Source organism: Ochlerotatus camptorhynchus, unplaced genomic scaffold (genome assembly GCF_037179485.1).
Source record: "Ochlerotatus camptorhynchus isolate MF236.1 unplaced genomic scaffold, CSIRO-AGI_Acam_v1.1 ptg000282l, whole genome shotgun sequence".
NCBI classification, from domain to species: Eukaryota; Metazoa; Arthropoda; class Insecta; order Diptera; family Culicidae; genus Ochlerotatus; species Ochlerotatus camptorhynchus.
In genome coordinates, this window is record NW_027040771.1 from 18686 (window position 1) to 38161 (window position 19476).

Consider the following 19476-nt stretch of genomic DNA (forward strand, 5'->3'; position numbering starts at 1 on the left):
GACAAAGAATGATAAATTCCTGCAGGAGATAATTACTTTTATGAATCAGGGTTGGCCCAAAAGAGTCGACAGACGTTTCGTTAACGTTTTCGCAAATCGTCATGATTTGGAGACCATTAACGAATGCCTGCTGTTTCAAGACAGAGTTATCATCCCGCAGGCAATGCAAGATGAAATTTTAAAACTTCTGCATAGCAATCATGCTGGTGTCGTTAAAATGAAAAGATTGGCAAGACGATTAGTATACTGGTTCGGGATAAACACACATATTGAAAATTATGTTGCTTCTTGTGACGTTTGTGCAAGTATGGCAGTAGTACCAAAACAAAATATCACTTCTAAATGGACGCCTACTACGAGACCATTTAGCAGGATACATATTGATTTCTTCCACTTTGAGCATCGTACCTTCCTATTGATGGTGGATAGCTTCTCTAAATGGTTGGATGAGGAAAGGTACCAACAGTTCAGAGGTGTTAACAAAGTTAATTGAATTATTTGCTCGTTTTGGTTTGCCAGATGTTATAGTGTCTGACAATGGCCCTCCTTTCAACTCTCATTCATTCAAAAACTTTCTTCATAGACAGGGCATAAAAGTACTGAATAGTCCTCCTTACAATCCTGCTAGTAATGGCCAGGCGGAGAGGCTAGTAAGAACGGTAAAAGATGTGCTCAAAAAGTTCTTGTTGGAACCAGGCATGTTAGAGCTGACTTTAGAGGACCAGATAAATCTATTTTTATTCAATTATAGGAATAATAACATGACGTTGGAGGGTAGCTTTCCTTCTGAAAAAGTGTTTGCTTATACGCCAAAGATGTTAATCGATTTGGTTAACCCAAAAAAGCATTATAAACAAATGTTAGTACCACAAATCACCAATGATGAGTCAAAAGCTGATCATGATGTTGCTAACAGTCTACCAGATCCATTAGACGCACTGATTCCTGGGGATATAGTGTGGTACAAGCATAACATTCCACACATACGCAAAAAATGGATAAAGGCATCATTTCTCAAACGTTTTTCTAAAAACTTATTACAGATCATGGTTGGAAACGAGGCGACGACTACCGCACATCCAACTCAAATCAGAATCGTTAAGGATGGACGGGGATCCCCGGGTCAGATAAGAAGACCGTCGATGCGAGTGATCGAGACTGGTCGGCCGATGCTGACTGACGCTGAACCCGAGATAGTTGTCATGGAGAATAATGATGTCCGGCAGTTGCCAGATAACGACGATAGCCAACCTGATGTGTTTATAGATAGAAGTAGGAAGAGAAAATTGCCGTCTGATCCGGTAGCGCTAGCTGGCCTACCAAGGCGGTCGAAGAGAGCAAGAAAACCTAGAATAGAAAGTGAATTTGAATATTTTTGAATTACTGTTCATTCTTTTCGAAGGAGGAAGAGCTGATGTATATTAGAAGTTGAGTAGCAACACTTTAACGTGCATTCGAATGAATGTATTTTATAGATATAGAGTAAGCACATTTTAACGTGCACTCGAAACATCGAAACATCGAAACGCGCAACACTGCGATGTTCGAAAACGAAAATAAGAATAAACAAACAAAGGGTCTGGTTATTCAGTTTACGGAACCCGATCGAAGCAGACGTCTTTTCCTTTTATAAGTTTCATCCGAGTGTATCTTACCTATTAATATTCTTAGTTATTCTCTGCAAGCTACCTACTTCAGAGATTCATTAACTGGTATAGTCGAAAGCGTAGATAGAACACGACAAAAAACCAATACACCTTCTGCAAGGTCAACTTCTAACATTCGCTGTGATGTTCATGAACAGAGGATGATAGGAAATAGAACTAACATTCATTGTAATAAATTTTTGGTTTGCGTGTATGAATCATAATTTTCAAAACATCTATTTGATCTCCGTTTTCTTGTAGATATTTTTTACATTCACATGCCATGGAGTTCTGATCAGAGATATTTTTGAATTCACCCAAAATGCTCATGGATATTTTTAATTTCCTTAAAACTTTTCTAATAATTCTCTTGAAATTATTTCTAGAATTGCTCTGAATGTCTCATCAGAATTCGGTTTAATTGAATTTCTTCTCAGAATGCCACGAGTATTGTCATGAAAATTTTCCTTGAAACCATTTCCAGAATTCTTTTGGAGGTATCTTCTGAACTCGATTCACTTGGAATTCTTTATTATATTTAAAACTATAAGTTCTCCTAACAATTTACATATATTGAATATATTGTATATTATTGTTTTACGTTCAAGGATTCTAAATAAGGTTCGCAATTCAATCTTTCACTTTTCATAACACAATGATCCTTTTAGCCTTCAAATGTTTGTATGGAAGAGGACTACTTCTCTTTCCGAGGTAGCTTCTACAAGCAGACGAAAGGAGTCCCATTGGGAAACCCTCTATCCCCCTTCTTGTGTAAACTTTTCATGGCAAACTTGGAGACAATCCTGAAGGAGAAAGGACTATTACCAAACCTTTGGTGGAGGTTTGTTGACGATATCTTCAGAGTAGTTAAACGGGAAGCCTTTCCACAAATTTTAGATGAGATCAACAGAATTCACAAGGATATCAAATACACTCACGAGGTAGAAAAAACATTTCTCGATCTTCTAGTCATCAGGGAACCAACAAGCACCAACAGAGTTATCCCCTATACTTCCAACCATTCCTTCCAGCAGAAAATGGCCGCCTTCCACCACATGATTCATCGGATGCAGACTCTTCCACTCAGCGATACAGGAAAGGTTAAGGAATTACAGTACATCTTCGAAACAGCGCGACTCAACGGATACAATGAGACTACAATCCAGGCGATCATCGATAAAAAAGCGAGAATTCTACAAAGGAGAACCTGAACCCTTGAATCGAGTGTCCGTTCCATTTGATCAAGATATTACTTATAAGCTAAGACCACAGTTAAAACAATTCGGACTAGATTTAGTTTTCACCAGTAGACATAACCAGTTGAAATCATTGTTAGGATCCACTAAAGACCTAGTTAATGTTTTAGGTAAAGCAGGTGTATATAAAATAAGCTGTAATCATTGTAACGAAGTATACGTAGAACAAACCAAGAGAACTTTAGCAACTACATTTAAAGAACATATAGCGGAGGGTAATAAAGCCAAAAAGCAAGAGGAAAAAGGCCTAACATATCATTTCAAATCAAAGGTTGCAGAACACATCTTCACCGAGGACCACCAACTATCGACGGAGGACATCACGATTTTACGGACCGTATCTACCCCATGGAAATTGGATGTTGCAGAGAGCCTCGAGTTCAACAAACAACGTAATTCAAGGAATCGGACAAACATGGCTTTTCAAGTTACTACCTAGGACACATCAACGAGTACCTGGTCCTACAAGAAATTAAATATAAGTTTACCTAGGTTCTAAGTGAAAATGTACCTGGTTCAATGAACCTCACGGTTGATTGGCAAAAATAACGTCCAATTGGCGAGAAAGCTATTATTTATTCGTACGACCAGAATAAAATAATATAAGGAGAATTATTGAAGAGCCTCGATGATTTTATCGTAATACTTACTCAGGGAACCTCATGTTTTCTTGCCAAAAGTCGCAAAATTTTGGTGTTCAAATGGCAAGATTTTTTTTTTGATTTATCTCTCGAGTCATTCGTGGCGAAATACTGAAGAAACCTCAATGAATTTTTTGAAAACGCCTCACGGAACCTCATTGTTGCTTGCCAAAAGTCGTCAAATTTTGGTGTTCAAATGGCGGAAATTCTTTGTATTTATTGTATGACCAGGCTCTTGAGTCAATCGTGGCGAAATATTGAAGGGATCTTGATTAATTTCTCGAAAATGGCTCAAGGAATCTCACGGTTGATTGCCAAAAGTAACGTCCAATTCGTAAGATAGCTATAATTTATTCGTACGACCAGAATTATACAATTTCAGGTGGATTATTGAAGAGCCTCGATGATTTTATCGTAATACTTACTCAGGGAACCTCATGTTTTCTTGCCAAAAGTCGCAAAATTTTGGTGTTCAAATGACGAGACTTCTTTCAATTTATTGTATGACCAGGTTTAAGTCAATCCTGGTGATATATTGAAGGTACCTCGGTGACTTTTCTGAAATTCCTTAGGGAACCTCACGGTTTCTTATCAGAAGTCGTCAATTTTTGGTGTTCAAATGGCGGAAATTCTTTGATTATTTTACATGATCAGAATTATGTCACTTTGGTGGAATATTGAAGGTACATCGGCCACTTTCTGGTTACTCATGTAACCTTATGGTTTTTAGGCAGAGGTCTTTCAATTTATTGTGTGACCAGGCTTGAGCCACTTCTGGTGAAATAGTGAAGGGACCCCGGTCATTTTCTCGTAACTGGCTCAGGAACCCTCACGCTTGCTTGTCAAAGGTCACTAAATGCTCAGTGGAAATCTTCACAGCTATCAGTAGAGCGTTTTGAAAATAAATAAACGCCAAGTTCCCTGGCCAGAATTGAAATTGCAGCTTGAGGCTCCCTAAAGCGTATTTATGGAACATTCCGGAATGAAAATAATCCGAGGTAAAACCAAATTAAATGATTGAAAAAAATTGTGAATGTGACCCAGGCTACATGCATACATGAACAGCTTCATGAGGATCTTTAGAAGCTTTTTGCACTAAATTTTGTTCAGGTTCCCTGTTCAAAATTCATGCTACAACTCGAGGTGCCCGAAGAATACTTCATTGGATTTGTGATCTGTTTAATTTGCATAATGCGATGCTTGTTTTGCAAATTTTGGTGTGTGGGAAAAAACACTAATCCCAAATATTTTTTCACGGCAACACACGATATTTTCTGCAAAATGTATTGGTTTACCATTACACAGCCCCCCACGATTTGTGCAATCGCATGTGCTATGCTGTTTAATTTAACCATAAAGTCGCTTAAGTTTTCTTGGGAAAAGTTTTATACCGTATAAAATGCGATGTTTTTCTTCAGTCGAGACACTGAAGAAGTAGTAATTTCCATTTAATTCCAGTGCTCATTTTAGACGAAATACGCGTATCTGGCAAGGATAAGCAAATAAGGTAGTGGAATTAAATGGAAATTACTATCCCTTCTCTCTCGTGATATAGGTATTCTACTAAGACGCCCACATTCATCATGATTCATTAGGATTCTTCAAATGTTATTTTTGTAACACTGGAAATGGTAACAGTGACGTGAGAAACCGGTATAGAAAGTAGGTATCAGAGATTAGTGGCATCGAGCATCCTCTCGAAGTGCGGTTACCAATCGCCGGTTATCAACAAACAGCAGTAATGCTCCTGCGAATAATTAAATATTTAGACAATAGTTTTTAGCCTTTTGGCGAAATAGTGAGTTGAAGTTTATCTTGAAATACGGACAACAGTCGCGTTGAGTGCTCTTGCTGTTATATTATAATTACTTGTAGGACTTGTTATTTCGTTTATTTAAATAAATAGCTTAAGTGATAAGTGTTCAATATAAACACTGGTATTATTATCCTACGAAGAAACCAGCGTAAACCATGATAAAGTCCTCCACAAAAAAAGGTTGCTAACCATCCCTCCCCAACCAACTTAACGGATTTTACAGCGTTTGCCGATTTTTGGAAGGTATTCTGAAGGGAACCAGTACAGCTATCGAACGGTAGGTGTCATATCCTAAGTAACAATTATGGGTTTATGAGGGTTAAATATGTTCTCATGGCTTAGAATTTTACCTTTTAGAATGCGTTAAAGTGTCGATGAACTTTGCAATGTTATTTGAGAGTTGAGGTTTTTTAATAATCAATATTTTCGGGAATGAGCAAAAATGCTTAACAATAAAGATAATAGTGAAAATCGTTCCTTCCTTCTTTGCATTTCAAGCTTATTGCTAATCGCATATTAGCTTATTGTGTGCTCTCAACTTAGAGTCAACTTAGTGGTGCGCTTACACAGTTATTAATTAAGAGTTTTCTATGGCTATGGTCATTTTAGCTTTATTATAATTGTTTGGCAAGAACAATCATACTATATGCCCAGGGCAGTCGAGAAATTTTCCAACTCAAAAAATTCCAAGACCGGACCGGGAATTGAACCCAGCATGGTCTTGCTTTGTAGCTGCACCCAGGCATGGAAAATCATTTACATTCATTTCGTACATTCATTTACATTCATTTGTCTCTAACTTTTTTCATCACCCGAATTCCGTAAAGTAATGTATGAAGCTTTTGTAGGTTTTATAATTAGCTACAACTTTTGTCTATAATTCAAATCTGCATCTCTTATGCATGATGATCGAGAGCAAACTGAATCCACCATTGTTTTTGAGTGAATGTAAATTACATTCACCGAAAAACAATAACATGTTCTGCCCTCTCTAGTTCATCATGCATATGATATACAGATTTGAATTTTTGACAAAATTTGTAGTTGATTATACAACCTACAAAAGCTTCATACATTACTTTACGGAATTCTGTTGATGAAAAAAGTAAAAGTTAGAGACAAATGAATGTCAATGAATGTACGAAATGAATGCAAATGATTTTCCATGCCTGGCTGCACCTTTACCGACTGAGCTAAGGGAGGCCCCATAATAGTTGAAAACGATTGTCTTTTTGATAAGCATCGTGCGCTTTCATTTTGCTATCATTCTGTTACATCTGTCAAAAATACAAAACAAAAATATGGCATTGTGATTTCTGGTATAAATTGGAAAATATTTTTTTTTTGTCGCAAATATCTGCGGTAAGGGAGATATCACGTTCACTTTCGGTTGAAGTCATTTGGAATGGTTGGAAATGTTGCTTAAAAATTCTGTGTCAGTTCAAAAAGTGTAGGCACTTTCTGTATTTATCTTACTTATGTCGCTTATGTGGCTTTGAAGAATTGTTGGATAAAACATTTTTGTTCCAATTCAAGATTCTGTTCCAATGTATGCATTTTTAGTAATAGGTTTATTTTCATTGAAAAATTGTGAGTCTAGCGCATGTAAACTTTTAAATTACAGTAGTATTTTCTTCCAGAAGAATTAACTGTTATGCCCAGTACTGTATTGAAGATCTGTTAAATGTTCATCTGAAATGAAATTCATTTCAGTCCGCTTGTAACAATTATTGAAAATATCTTCTAATTAGGGCCCAAGATGAACTAACATACACAGAAAACAATTAATCTTATTGGTGATCTATGCATTCAAACTATCCATTCAAAATACATTCAAGAAGAACTCGAAGCGAGGGTGGGTGGAAACTTTCCCTGGAGAGAGTGACTGAGCCCACGATGGAGGAGAATGAGCAGATAACGGAGGCTGGGGTGTCGGTAGCCAACCACACTGTTTGAAAAATTCATGTAAATTTCTGCGAGATATATCGCACATAAAATTAACGCTAGATTTGGCATAAATTTACACGATTTTTCTTGTAAATTGAAGCGCAATATCGCATAAATTAGCAATATTGTATGGAAGCTTGCAAACGATTTCGTTGTTTATGCCAACTGTAGCTCAAAATTAAACGAGGGGAGATTTTACACGACAGTTAAAATTCAGAATTTTTAGACGTAGGATTACGTCTTTCGGCAACATATTGTGGGTGCAATTTCAAAAACCAAAATCAACCGCGTTACGAAAAGTGGTCGGGTTTTAGCCACCTATAACTCTGTCGATATCGGATGGATGTTAATTCTAAATAAGCCAATCGATTAGAATTTTTTTTTTACAAATCTGTTAAAACGAGCACTTTATACTTTTTCAAAAGGTCACTATTGAAAATTACACAAATGTACAACTGTTGCAATGGTGATCAAAATTAACACGGATTGCTTGCAAAAGGCGCTTTCCCTAACACAGATTTCATAATCCAATTCCATCCGGTCTCACCGAACGTTGCATATTCAATCACCGTGGTGGTGTCCGGTCGGTCGTCAACAGCAGCAGTCAGTAGCAGCAGCAGTGCTTTCGGCGCGTGGCGTTGAACATTGTTATCCAGTACACAACGAAAGGCGCAAGCAGCGAGTTACACCCCACATGGGCGTCCATTCACCGACGAAGGAGGAAGAAGTCACACCGTTACTGATCGGATTCAGTTGTTCGTCGTGAGCCACTGTGGGCCATCTATGCCAAGCGCGTCACCCTTAATTTTCAATGAACATTCGCTCGCCTTGATGGCAGTCACATCACCCCCAAAGCTCTTTGATACTGTACCCAGCAACCAAACGTTTGTGGTCAAATGCGTTTCAATTAACCAGAAAAACTTCGAATTAAGGTAAGGTTTTCTCCAGGACGCTAGAAAAAATCCAAAAAATCTTGAATTTATATGATTGTTCGTGAATATCTCGCGATTGAAATTTTTTGCAACGAATTCTTCCAATCAATTTTTGCTTTCTGATTATCTATTGAATAAACCAAAATTCCGTGCGTTTTGTGCTCGAAAAGGCGTAATTTTGTCATCAGAACACGAGGCGTTTGGGAAAAAGTGGTTTCCCTAACACAGTCGCCAAATGTTGATACCGAGCACGTAATCCTTCGTCAAATCGTGTCTTGGGAAGAACCTCTTACTTTTTTTCTGAGCACCGAAGTACCAAGACGTGTGCTCGTGTGTCGTCCCGCTTCACTCACTGCAAGTGCTCGTTATAAATCGTGAATTGTGCGATAGTGACGATCACCCGGCTATCAGTGACTACGGGCACAGTAATAAGCCGTACCATTACGGGATCACCACACCTACACAGAACAAAATCTGAATTTTAACTATCGCGTAAAATCTCCCTTCGTTTGAGCTATACATGGCATAAACAACGAAACCGTTTACAAGCTTGCATAAAATATTGCTTATTCATATAGGGTATACGTCCCTAACCTCGGTCTAATATGCAGCCATAGATTACGTTTTTAATCATAACTCATCAATTAATTTACCTGCAAACGATATTCTACTGCTAAATGGTATGCTTAGATATGCTTATCATGTCGTTTGCTATCAGGAACCGCAAAAAGTTGAAAAACTTACTTTTTTTAAGACAAAAACTCACCAGGGAAATGTATGTAATATCGGTCTATTGTCCCCAAATTGGGTCTATTTATGGATGCAACTTCGTCCTATCCTGTTTGATTCTCAAAAAAAAACGCTCTTGGTAACGTTTTCTTATGTATTTTTTTTTATCACTATCACTGTTAACTTAATACTCTTCATTCCTCAAAACATTTCTTAGAGAAAATTTTACGAAAACTACATTAAATCACTCAAGTTAAAAATTAAAAATTAAAAATTTCGCTTATCGTCTTTCGACCGCAGAATATCTAAATCAAAACATTGTGATGTTCATTATACAGATTTGGCAGAAAAAATCTCCCTTCCTGTTCGTTCCTTATCATCCAAATGCAAACCACATTGTTGACGTTACTCTTATTGCTATATGCTGTCAAATGAATTTCATGGGCTAAAGTTAGGAACATAGAAAAGAAATGTGTCCCTAAAGTTGGGTCCATGATTTACTTGTGAAAACGTTGTTAAACAATTAAAATAAACATAAAATATTCAAACAGTAACTGTGAGTTTTACGTCTAGTGTGTATTATCAGGTAATTCCATTCAATAAATGCCATAATCAGGCCATTTGATGATCGTCAGTGCAACCTTCCCATCTTAACCTTAGAAGTCATGGCGGCTAAAAACTCCGAACAGAGTGATATTCTCAACCAGTTTTATTACTTACGAGAGCTGAAAATGTATTGAAATGTTGTGATATAAATTGATTTGTGTGTGGTACACATTTATCAACCATCAGTGATCAATATTTTCCTTATTTTTTGTGTAATATTCCTTAATTAATTATTTATTTGCGTGATAGGCCGAATGAAAGGACTAGACCCACATTACATACCGTAACCCTATATCATATTGAGCTTAAATTTACACGAAATATCACGTAAATTTATGCCAAATCTAGCGTTAACTTTACGTGCAGTATATCTTGCAGAAATTTACATGAAGTTTTCGAACGGTATACCGTCCGATCGAACCCCGGTCATAATACGTCCACCGACGGGCTGCAACTCAACCACCGCCCGGACGCCTTCCAGCTGATCTAAGTAACCGGGCGCCCGGGCGTAACTCGGTCTTGATCCGGCCGCACTCAGCCGCCCCTCCGACCGAACTCGCCTCCATCCGGCCGCCAACCCGGCCGTCGTCCGAGCGTCATCCGGCTGCTACCGGTGACCATTCGGCCGATACCCGGACACCACCCGGCCACAACCTGGTCACCTACCGGACGCCATCCTACTGCCACCCGACAATCACCCGACCTCCACCCGTCACCACCCAAGCCCAGCCAGGTTTGTTTACCATCTATTCTATTCTACACATACACAGCCAGTACTTGAAAGAATCCTGGAAAATGATACATCTATCATTTTTCTTGTCATTATTAATGCCTGCTGCACATCAAGGATGTGAAACAAACAATAAAGCGGCCAGGCCTACTGTGTAGCGTTTAGTTAATTTTTGTGGAAGTGAATGTTTACCATGTCTACTTAATAAGTATAGACAGTGGTTAACATTTAATCCACAGGTAATCAAAGAGCGGGGACATACCGTACCAACCGCTCCGTATGCAGGATTTGAAAATAGGCTATATAAATCGTTGGGAGTGACAGAGCTAAGAAAGTTAATGTACACTCCTTGGTTGTCCGATCTCCTGGGATGGAACACAGGTATTTACCCCTTGTGTTCGAGCGTACAGTCCTCCCTCCGTACAAGCGTGGTCGGCACCGCCAACCCACTGCCATCCCTCAATCGATCCAGCCGACCTCAGTCGAAGGACAACAGAGAGCGGTGTGCGGACGTAACCTATACGGAGGGAATGCTGTATTCGCCTAGGTTATAGCGCCCTTGCTCGCTACCATTTTCTTCTAGCGGTTGGGACCTGAGCACTAACTCTTGTCCTAGCCCTATATGGCATATGGTTATAGCGCCATTACTCGCTTTCTGAAAAGAGAAGAAGGGAAGGGAAGGAGAGGAAAAGGACTTGGGAAAAGGAAAGGCGGAATTCCTTTCCTCATTAGTATTTGTATCGTCAACTTTTATGACAATTATATAAATCATTTTTCCTTGGTCAGAGGTATTATTACGACATTTTAATAAGATTGTCTTATCATTTGTTATTCAAAATTTAATGTTATAATGATCAACATAGCTTTGGATTATCCAATATATTTCATAATTAAAAAAAAAAACATTTTTTTTAGCTGAAATGAGTATTTGCAACCTTGTCATACAGATCTGAAAATTAAATCAGTAGCTTGCTTCTCTGCATCAGACATGCTTAGACGGCTTAGACTGACTCCACAAATCAATGGTTGCTACTCCGTGATTGGCCAGAATCAGTGAAATTGCACAGTGAATGGGGTTAGGAGTGACCGAAAATTCTCATTGTAGGGGAAATGGCTCTAAAGTTGGCCTATGGGTTTAAGATTAGGCCCATAGCTAAAAATCTGCTTTTTATCAGTTTTATCTAGATGAACGCGTCATTGGGACGGTACTAATGGATATTTTTGATCGCTATTGAAAATTTAATCGATTGCTGAATTTATGTATGGGCCCAAATTAGGGTCATTTTTGCCGACATTGCATCCATTTCCCCTAAAAGTTTCAGTGACTCCTTATATTAAAGATCAATTATGACGCCGGCCACGTCTTTGCAACCAGGTGGGAGATGGGAAAGAAAGTTAAAGTGACCTTTGTTGTTATGGGGGCCGTGTTTACCTCTGCGTCCTCACAAAGGTCACAGGAGGGAGGTTTTGTTAGTAAGGTGGGGTTCTTTGGACCAGGATTCACCTTGATAAGTGATGTGATGATTGCTTTGATACAATCGCAGTTTGATAAATACACGAATGTGGAGCTATGAGAAAACGAACCAATATTATCAACTCTTTATTGTAAAGATGTCTGGGATTGAACCCATGATTTTCTGCTCAGTAAGCAGAGTAAAATCACTATGAACGACGATCGTTTTTGAATAAACGGATATTGCAATAACGGTTGATTATTTGAAATATACGTATGGTTCAACCAACACTATCAGCGGCGCCGGTGGTGTAGTGGTAAGCGTGATTACCTCTCACCCCAGAAGGCCTGGGTTCAATCCCAGTCGGCGCCGCCGGGATGTTCTGAGGCATAACATCTCTGATCACGCCTTCCTTCGGATGGGAAGTAAAGCCGTTGGTCCCCGGTTCATGAGTTGATGGATCGATAGGTAGGATCCAGGCGTGGTAGCTGCCTCCCTAGCGTCGGTAGCATTGGTGCTCAGCACAGAAAACAAGATCGACGCAATCAAGGAAAAAAAAAAAAAAAAAAAAAAAAAAAAAAAAAAAAAAAAAACCTACACTATCACGAGACGACGGCGATGACGACAACAGTGATTTTGGATCTCACTTTTTGTCTAGGATATAACACCTTTGCCTGTACTGCCGCTTTTTTTTTATAATTACTTTATTTGTACAGGCTCAATCGAACAAACTTTACAGAGCCGAGTTATTCTTTGCGTTATACATTATTACTGTCTTAAATTTAAAGTTAAAGGAGCTGGACCGAGTACTCGCGGTTGTCTCGAGGTTAGTGGAGATTTACAATTTTTTGGATGGGAAAAGGGAAGAAGGAGGTTTGAAATGTGGTTTACGATACAACTATTTAATTAATCCTAAAGCATGAAATTATTTCTATTCATCTTGAAAACAAACATTGAAAAAAAAAACCCACACGTACAAAATACAAACTAAACACAAGGTTAATCAAACTTACAATCTAAGGTTAATATCCTTAAAGTAAACATATATGAGTTTCATAAACTCCAGATCGCGTCTAGCCAAAATATCCCGAACTGGAACATTAGGTTGTCTACCTCGAGCCCGAAGGGAATCATAAAAATGTGATCTGACTCCACGATACTCCGCACAAGACCAAAGGATGTGATCAGCGTCCTGGTAACCTTGTCCACATTCACAGAGATTGCTGTCTCCCAACCCCACACGGAACAAGTGAGCGTTTAGACAATAGTGATTGGACATGAGACGAGACATCACGCGTATGAAGTCTCGACTCAAGTCCAACCCTTTGAACCATGCAAACTTCGACACCTTAGGGATAATTGAATGTAGCCATCGTCCCAAGCTCCCTTCACTCCAAATCTAGCGTTAACTTTACGTGCAGTATATCTTGCAGAAATTTACATGAAGTTTTCGAACGGTATACCGTCCGATCGAACCCCGGTCATAATACGTCCACCGACGGGCTGCAACTCAACCACCGCCCGGACGCCTTCCAGCTGATCTAAGTAACCGGGCACCCGGCCGTAACTCGGTCTTGATCCGGCCGCACTCAGCCGCCCCTCCGACCGAACTCGCCTCCATCCGGCCGCCAACCCGGCCGTCGTCCGAGCGTCATCCGGCTGCTACCGGCGACCATTCGGCCGATACCCGGACACCACCCGGCCACAACCTGGTCACCTACCGGACGCCATCCTACTGCCACCCGACAATCACCCGACCTCCACCCGTCACCACCCAAGCCCAGCCAGGTTTGTTTACCATCAAGAAATAAATCGTTTAACCGTTGACCGTAGCGTTTGATAGGATCCCTTGTCCGAAAACTCTACCACGCCCGTACACCTTGAGACCCGGAGCAATCAGAAGCCGTGAGTGCCCACCCTGGGAGCTGTCGTAGGCTTAGACCGGCAACTTGGGGCTTTGGCAGGTCCTAGCGGTTCCGAGGCCTAAAAGTGTCTTATAGGCTTGTCATCTCAAAGTAATGGTGGCTGGGTCCATAAGTCGCGGTTGTCACCGATCATTACATGTATTATAATATTTTCACTATATTTTTTTGCACGGAAACGAAAGCGCATCCGTTCGCAGATTGTTGCAAATAAAGAACCCCAAATCAGCTTGCCCAAATCAAGGAGTGGTGGAAAAAAGGAGACTTCTACTCCTCCTGGATTCCGCAGAACTGACTATACCCAGGATTTTCCACCTCTTCCGGGGACATCCAAAACCCCTGATGCCCCAATTTTAAGAACAGAAACCCCTTCTTCATCTGGGTTGTTCTCATTTGATGACATTATGGACGGTATTCTCAAATACCTCAACATTTCTGATCCTCTGCTTCCCACTGTGAAATCCTTCTTGAAGCAATTGACTTCAAAATGGCCCCTTCTTGCAGCTATCATCTCCTTCGATGGATAATTTTCCAAACGAGGTCGGGGATTTGATCACTGTTCTACAGTGGAATTGTCGAAGTCTTATTCCGAAATTAGATTCGTTCAAGTATTTAGTCCATAACAATAATTGCGATGCATTTGCCCTCTGTGAAACATGGCTCTCTTCAGAAATTGATCTCCCTTTTTATGATTTTAACATTATTCGATTGGATCGTGAGGAGTACTTTTGGGGATCAAAAAGTGCCATTCCTTCTATAGAGTGAATCTTCCCGAATTCCCCGGTATTGAAGTTGTCGCATGTCAGGCTACCATTAAAGGTAAGAGCCTTTGTATTGCTTCTGTATATATTGCTCCTAGAGTCTCTGTTAATCGCAAACAACTTTTCGACATATGTGCGGTACTTCCCGCTCCATGGTTGATCATGGGAGATTTTAACTCCCACGGTACAGGCTGGGAGGAGCTGTACGATGATAACCGTTCTACTTTGATTTATGATCTCTGCGACAACTTCAACATGACAATACTTAACAATGGAGAAGTAACACGTTTGGCTGGCCCATCCTCGAATGGTAGCAGATTAGACCTCACCTTTTGCTCCAATTCACTATCGTTGGATTGCACTTGGCATGTAATCCAGGATCCGCACGGTAGTGATCATCTGCAGATCAAAATTTCGATTGCCAGTGGGTTCAACTCGTCAGAATCCGTTAACGTCACGTATGATCTAACCCGTAACATCGATTGGACTAAGTTCCAATCCGCGATAGACGATACAGTATCGTCAGTGGAAGAGCTTCCGCCGTTGGAGGAATATAATTTCCTCTCTAATCTCATCGTCGACAGCGCACTTCAAGCTCAAACACGAGCGGTGCCGCGATCGTCAATCCGTAAGAAAACACCATCGCTCTGGTGGGATCAACAATGCACGGAGGTTTACCGTAAAAAGTCCGACGCGTTTAAACTTTTGACGTTGGATAACGTCTTTCGGCAACATACGGGGGTACAAAATTGAAAACAGTCATTTTGGATGAGTTACGAAAAATTAAAAGATTTTGAACGATAATAACTCAACCGTCTCTCGATAGATTTACGAGATAATGGCATCAATCGTTTGGAAATATTTCTAGCAATTTGCTGAATGTTTCAAAACTATTGATTTCATTCTGTAAACTATTGAAAAATGGTTAAAAGTTAACCATTGTCTAAAGATGGTGAAAATTGATTGATTTTTTATATTCTTATACTTTTTCCAACCGAGACATCAGATGCGAGTATCTGACACCTCTGATATTTTCTGTTCTACTATATAAGCGTCCAACAAGGTCGCCCGTTCCATCATTGTCTATCCGATCGTCGACCCAGCAGCAGAGCAGCAGTACCAGAGCAGCGGAAGCAGAGCAACGGCAGCAGAGCAGCGGCAGCTGAGCCTGGGGGCGAAAGGGCAACTACGCCGAGTGCGTTGGTGCCAGTGCTCCGGTATACTGGGCCGCCGTCATGGAATGCCCAGCTGCTGCAGTTCTCAGTCGGTCGTATTCACCGTCTTCTCCGCAAGGGCAACTACGCCGAGCGCGTTGGAAAAATGGCCCTTTTCAGGGCCACAACATTATTAAGAAAGAGTTTAACGATTAATTTTCTAATTGCGAAGCCATATTTTATCTCGAAAAATAGTTTTAAAATTCTTAACAACGAGAATCTTGAAAACATAATAAAATTTACTTAGAAAGTACCATATGTTATTTTCTAGTGGATTGGGCAAAGACCTTTTCACTTTGATGCTACATGAAAATAAAGTGAAATTCATTTCCAAATCATATAGGGGAAACGTTCCTATAGTTGCAGTACGTTAGAAGCTTTAGGTTCCTATAGTTGTGTACGGAGTCTCCATACACAACTATAGGAACCTAACGCTTCTAACGTACCGCAACTATAGGAGCGTTTACCCTACCGGACCCGGCTGTGTTTGTTTTCAAAATCTCGAAAACAAACCCCCGCACACGTTCTACTTCGTTACTTCTAGACTAACATTTGAAAGGGGCGGAAGAGCCAAAATGTAAACAAACCATATTTTGGCACATATAGAGAGAACAGTTCACAAACTACTCGATAAACACAGTTGTGTTGGCAGTTCAAAGTGTGGAAGATCTGGGGGGTAACAACATGTATGAAATTATCAGAGCGTATGATGTTTTCTTCTCAATTTCACGACAAAGAAAACTTTTTTTGAGTTTTTAGTTATGCATGATGATAGATTACACTATTAACTATATGTCAAGCTTATAAAATCATCCAGAAAATGGAAAGTCGTGAAATAGGATTAATTTTTAGGTCATCAAAATTCGGAAGCGATTTTCTCGATATGGTTTTTTTGGAGTTCCGCCCTTTTCAAATGTTAGTCTAGACTTAATCTAGACTAGAACGGAACGAAAGGTCACTTCAACTCTTTTGAATTATTGTGGTGGCCCTGAAAAGGGCCGGTTTTGTTAAGATACGACGAGCCAGCTGGATGTCCTTCGGCATGATAGTGACGCGCTTGGCGTGGATGGCACACAGATTGGTATCCTCGAACAGACCGACCAGATAGGCCTCGCTAGCTTACTGCAGAGCCATAACAGCTGAGCTCTGGAAGCGCAGATCGGTCTTGAAGTCCTGGGCTATTTCACGGACCAGACGTTGGAAAGGCAACTTTCGGATCGGCAGTTCGGTGGATTTCTGATAGCGACGGATCTCACGCAAGGCGACGGTGCCTGGCCGGTAGCGATGGGGCTTCTTTACTCCTCGGGTGGCTGGAGCGCTCTTGCGAGCGGCCTTCGTTGCCAACTGCTTGCGAGGAGCCTTTCCTCCAGTGAACTTGCGAGCGGTCTGCTGAGCTGGTTGTGATGTGTATGCAATGAGTAGTAGTAAAATTTACGTTTATTTTCTGGGTTTTATGTTTCAACATTTGATTTAACATTTCAATTGGTTAGCCTTTGGCTCTTCATCTTTGTTCTTGTTATTTGGTTATTCTAATGTGATGATTGCGTTTAGCGCTAATTTACAGGATACCCTTTGTGGGATTGTTTTGGTTTGAATTTAAAAATTTGATAACCTACCTACTTGAGCACCTAACTACTTAAACTAGGTTGCCAAATCACGAATGATCTGGTGGTTTGATCGCAGACAGGCGACTCTGAACCTTTCCAGCGTGGAAGTCTTTCGCTCCTCGAGTGTTTGAAGACCGGCCAGGTGGTGAATCTCAGAATTACGAGTTCGCGGTGGACTGTTAATGATCATTCTGAGGATCTTGTTTTGGATCCTCTGAAGCTTTAAGTGGTGGCACTTTACACAACTCTCCCAGATTGGCATACCATACTCAATAGCCGGCAGAATGATTTGCTTGTGGACAGCAAGCTTGTTTTTGAGGGACAGGGTGGACTTCCTGTTTATCAGAGGGTAGAGCGACCTGATGAAGATGTTACACTTGGTGGATGTCTTGTCCACATGGGATCGGAATAGCAATTTGCTATCGAGGGTGAGACCAAGGTAGACTACTTCACTCGACCATTCAATGGGAGTGCTATCAAGATGGATCTTGACGTTAGCAGGCGGAACAAGCCGAGGTGAATACGAATGTGGAAACAGAATGGTTTGTGTTTTAGCTGCATTGATACAAATCTTCCAGCTCTTAAAATAGTCGGACAAAACATCCAGGCCTGATTGTAGTAGCCAGAGCACGGATCACTCGACCCTTATAGATGATGGAGGTGTCATCTGCGAACATTGACAGGATACCACCACCCGGCAGGGGAGGAACGTCTGACGTGAAAATGTTGAATAGGATAGGCCCAAGCAGGCTACCTTGAGGGACCCCTGCATCAACGTTGAACGTATCAGAGGAGACATTGTTCAAGTAGACCTGGAATGATCTGCCCGACAAGTAGTTTTTGATGATCTTCACGAGGTAGTTCGGAAAGTTGTATCGATGCAGCTTGTACACTAGACAATCATGCCAGACATTGTCGAACGCCTTCTCGACGTCCAACAATGCCATGGCAGATGTATTGGAAACGGACTTGTTCCGCTTGATGATGTTAGTAACCCGTGCGAGTTGGTGGATGGTAGAGTGGCCTTTCCTAAACCCGAATTGCTCTTTGAGAAAGATGTTATTATCATTTGAAAGCACCAGCAGACGGCTGAGTATCAATTTTTCGAATAGCTTCGAGATGGAGGACAAGAGGCTGATGGGGCGATAGCTTTTGGCACTGGTAGGGTCTTTGCCAGGTTTGTGAATTGGAATAACTTTGGCTAACTTCCAGCATGCAGGGAAGTAGCCAAGCATTAAACACTTGTTGAAGACCACTGCAAGGTGCTTGAAGAAGTCAACACTCAAATTTTTCAGCTCGAGGTTGACCACTCCATCGACACCAGCGGCCTTCATGTTCTTTGTTGATTTAATCGCTGCTATCACCTCATCAGCCGATATTCTACTTTCGTCAGGGACAACTACGGGGGTGGCAGCGACACTAGCCATTGCCTGTGATACTGCAGGCTCGTGGGGACTCACCATGATGTGGCCAAGGTTATGTGAATTTACAAAGTGTTGTCCAAGAGCATTGGCCTTTTCAAATGGGGTTATTAGTAAAGATGGGTCCGAATTTTGGTTAGGAGAGGAAAGGGGAGGAATGGGCCTCGGCTTATTTTTCAAAATCTTTGCCATTTTCCAGAATGGCTTAGCACAATCTGGGACAGAGCGAATCTTGTTTGCAAAATCGATATTTCTGAGATCCACCATCCTGGCTTGGATGATTTTGTTCAAACGGTTGCAATTGGTCTTCAGGTTAGGCAGCCCAGTACGCTGGTACTGCCTACGAATCGTGTTGCGGAGTCTAATGAGGTCTTTAGTAGGCCTGTCAAGGTTCAGTGTATTACTCACCTGTCTGGATACTGGCACATGTAGCTCCCTGGCCCGGGAAATTGCTTGATCGATGGAGCGCAGACACCGGTCAACATCTTCGGACGATTCCGGTTGGACATCGTAGTCTACAGCGGTGTCGACGCAATGTTGGAACTGACCCCAGTCAACACGATGATAGTTGCGCCGGAAAGCTTCAAATCGATTTATGGAGGATCCCACCTCAGTCACCACCGGGTAGTGGTCCGAGCTGAGTTCCTGATAGGTGATAGGTTGAGCGATGTTGTTGCCCATGTTGCTGATGAAGATATCGATGGTAGCGTGAACACCGGACCGACTCAACCGGGTGGGAGTTTCCGGACTCAAGATGTTGTACTGCGCTTCCTGCAGGTCGTTGTTCAGGATGG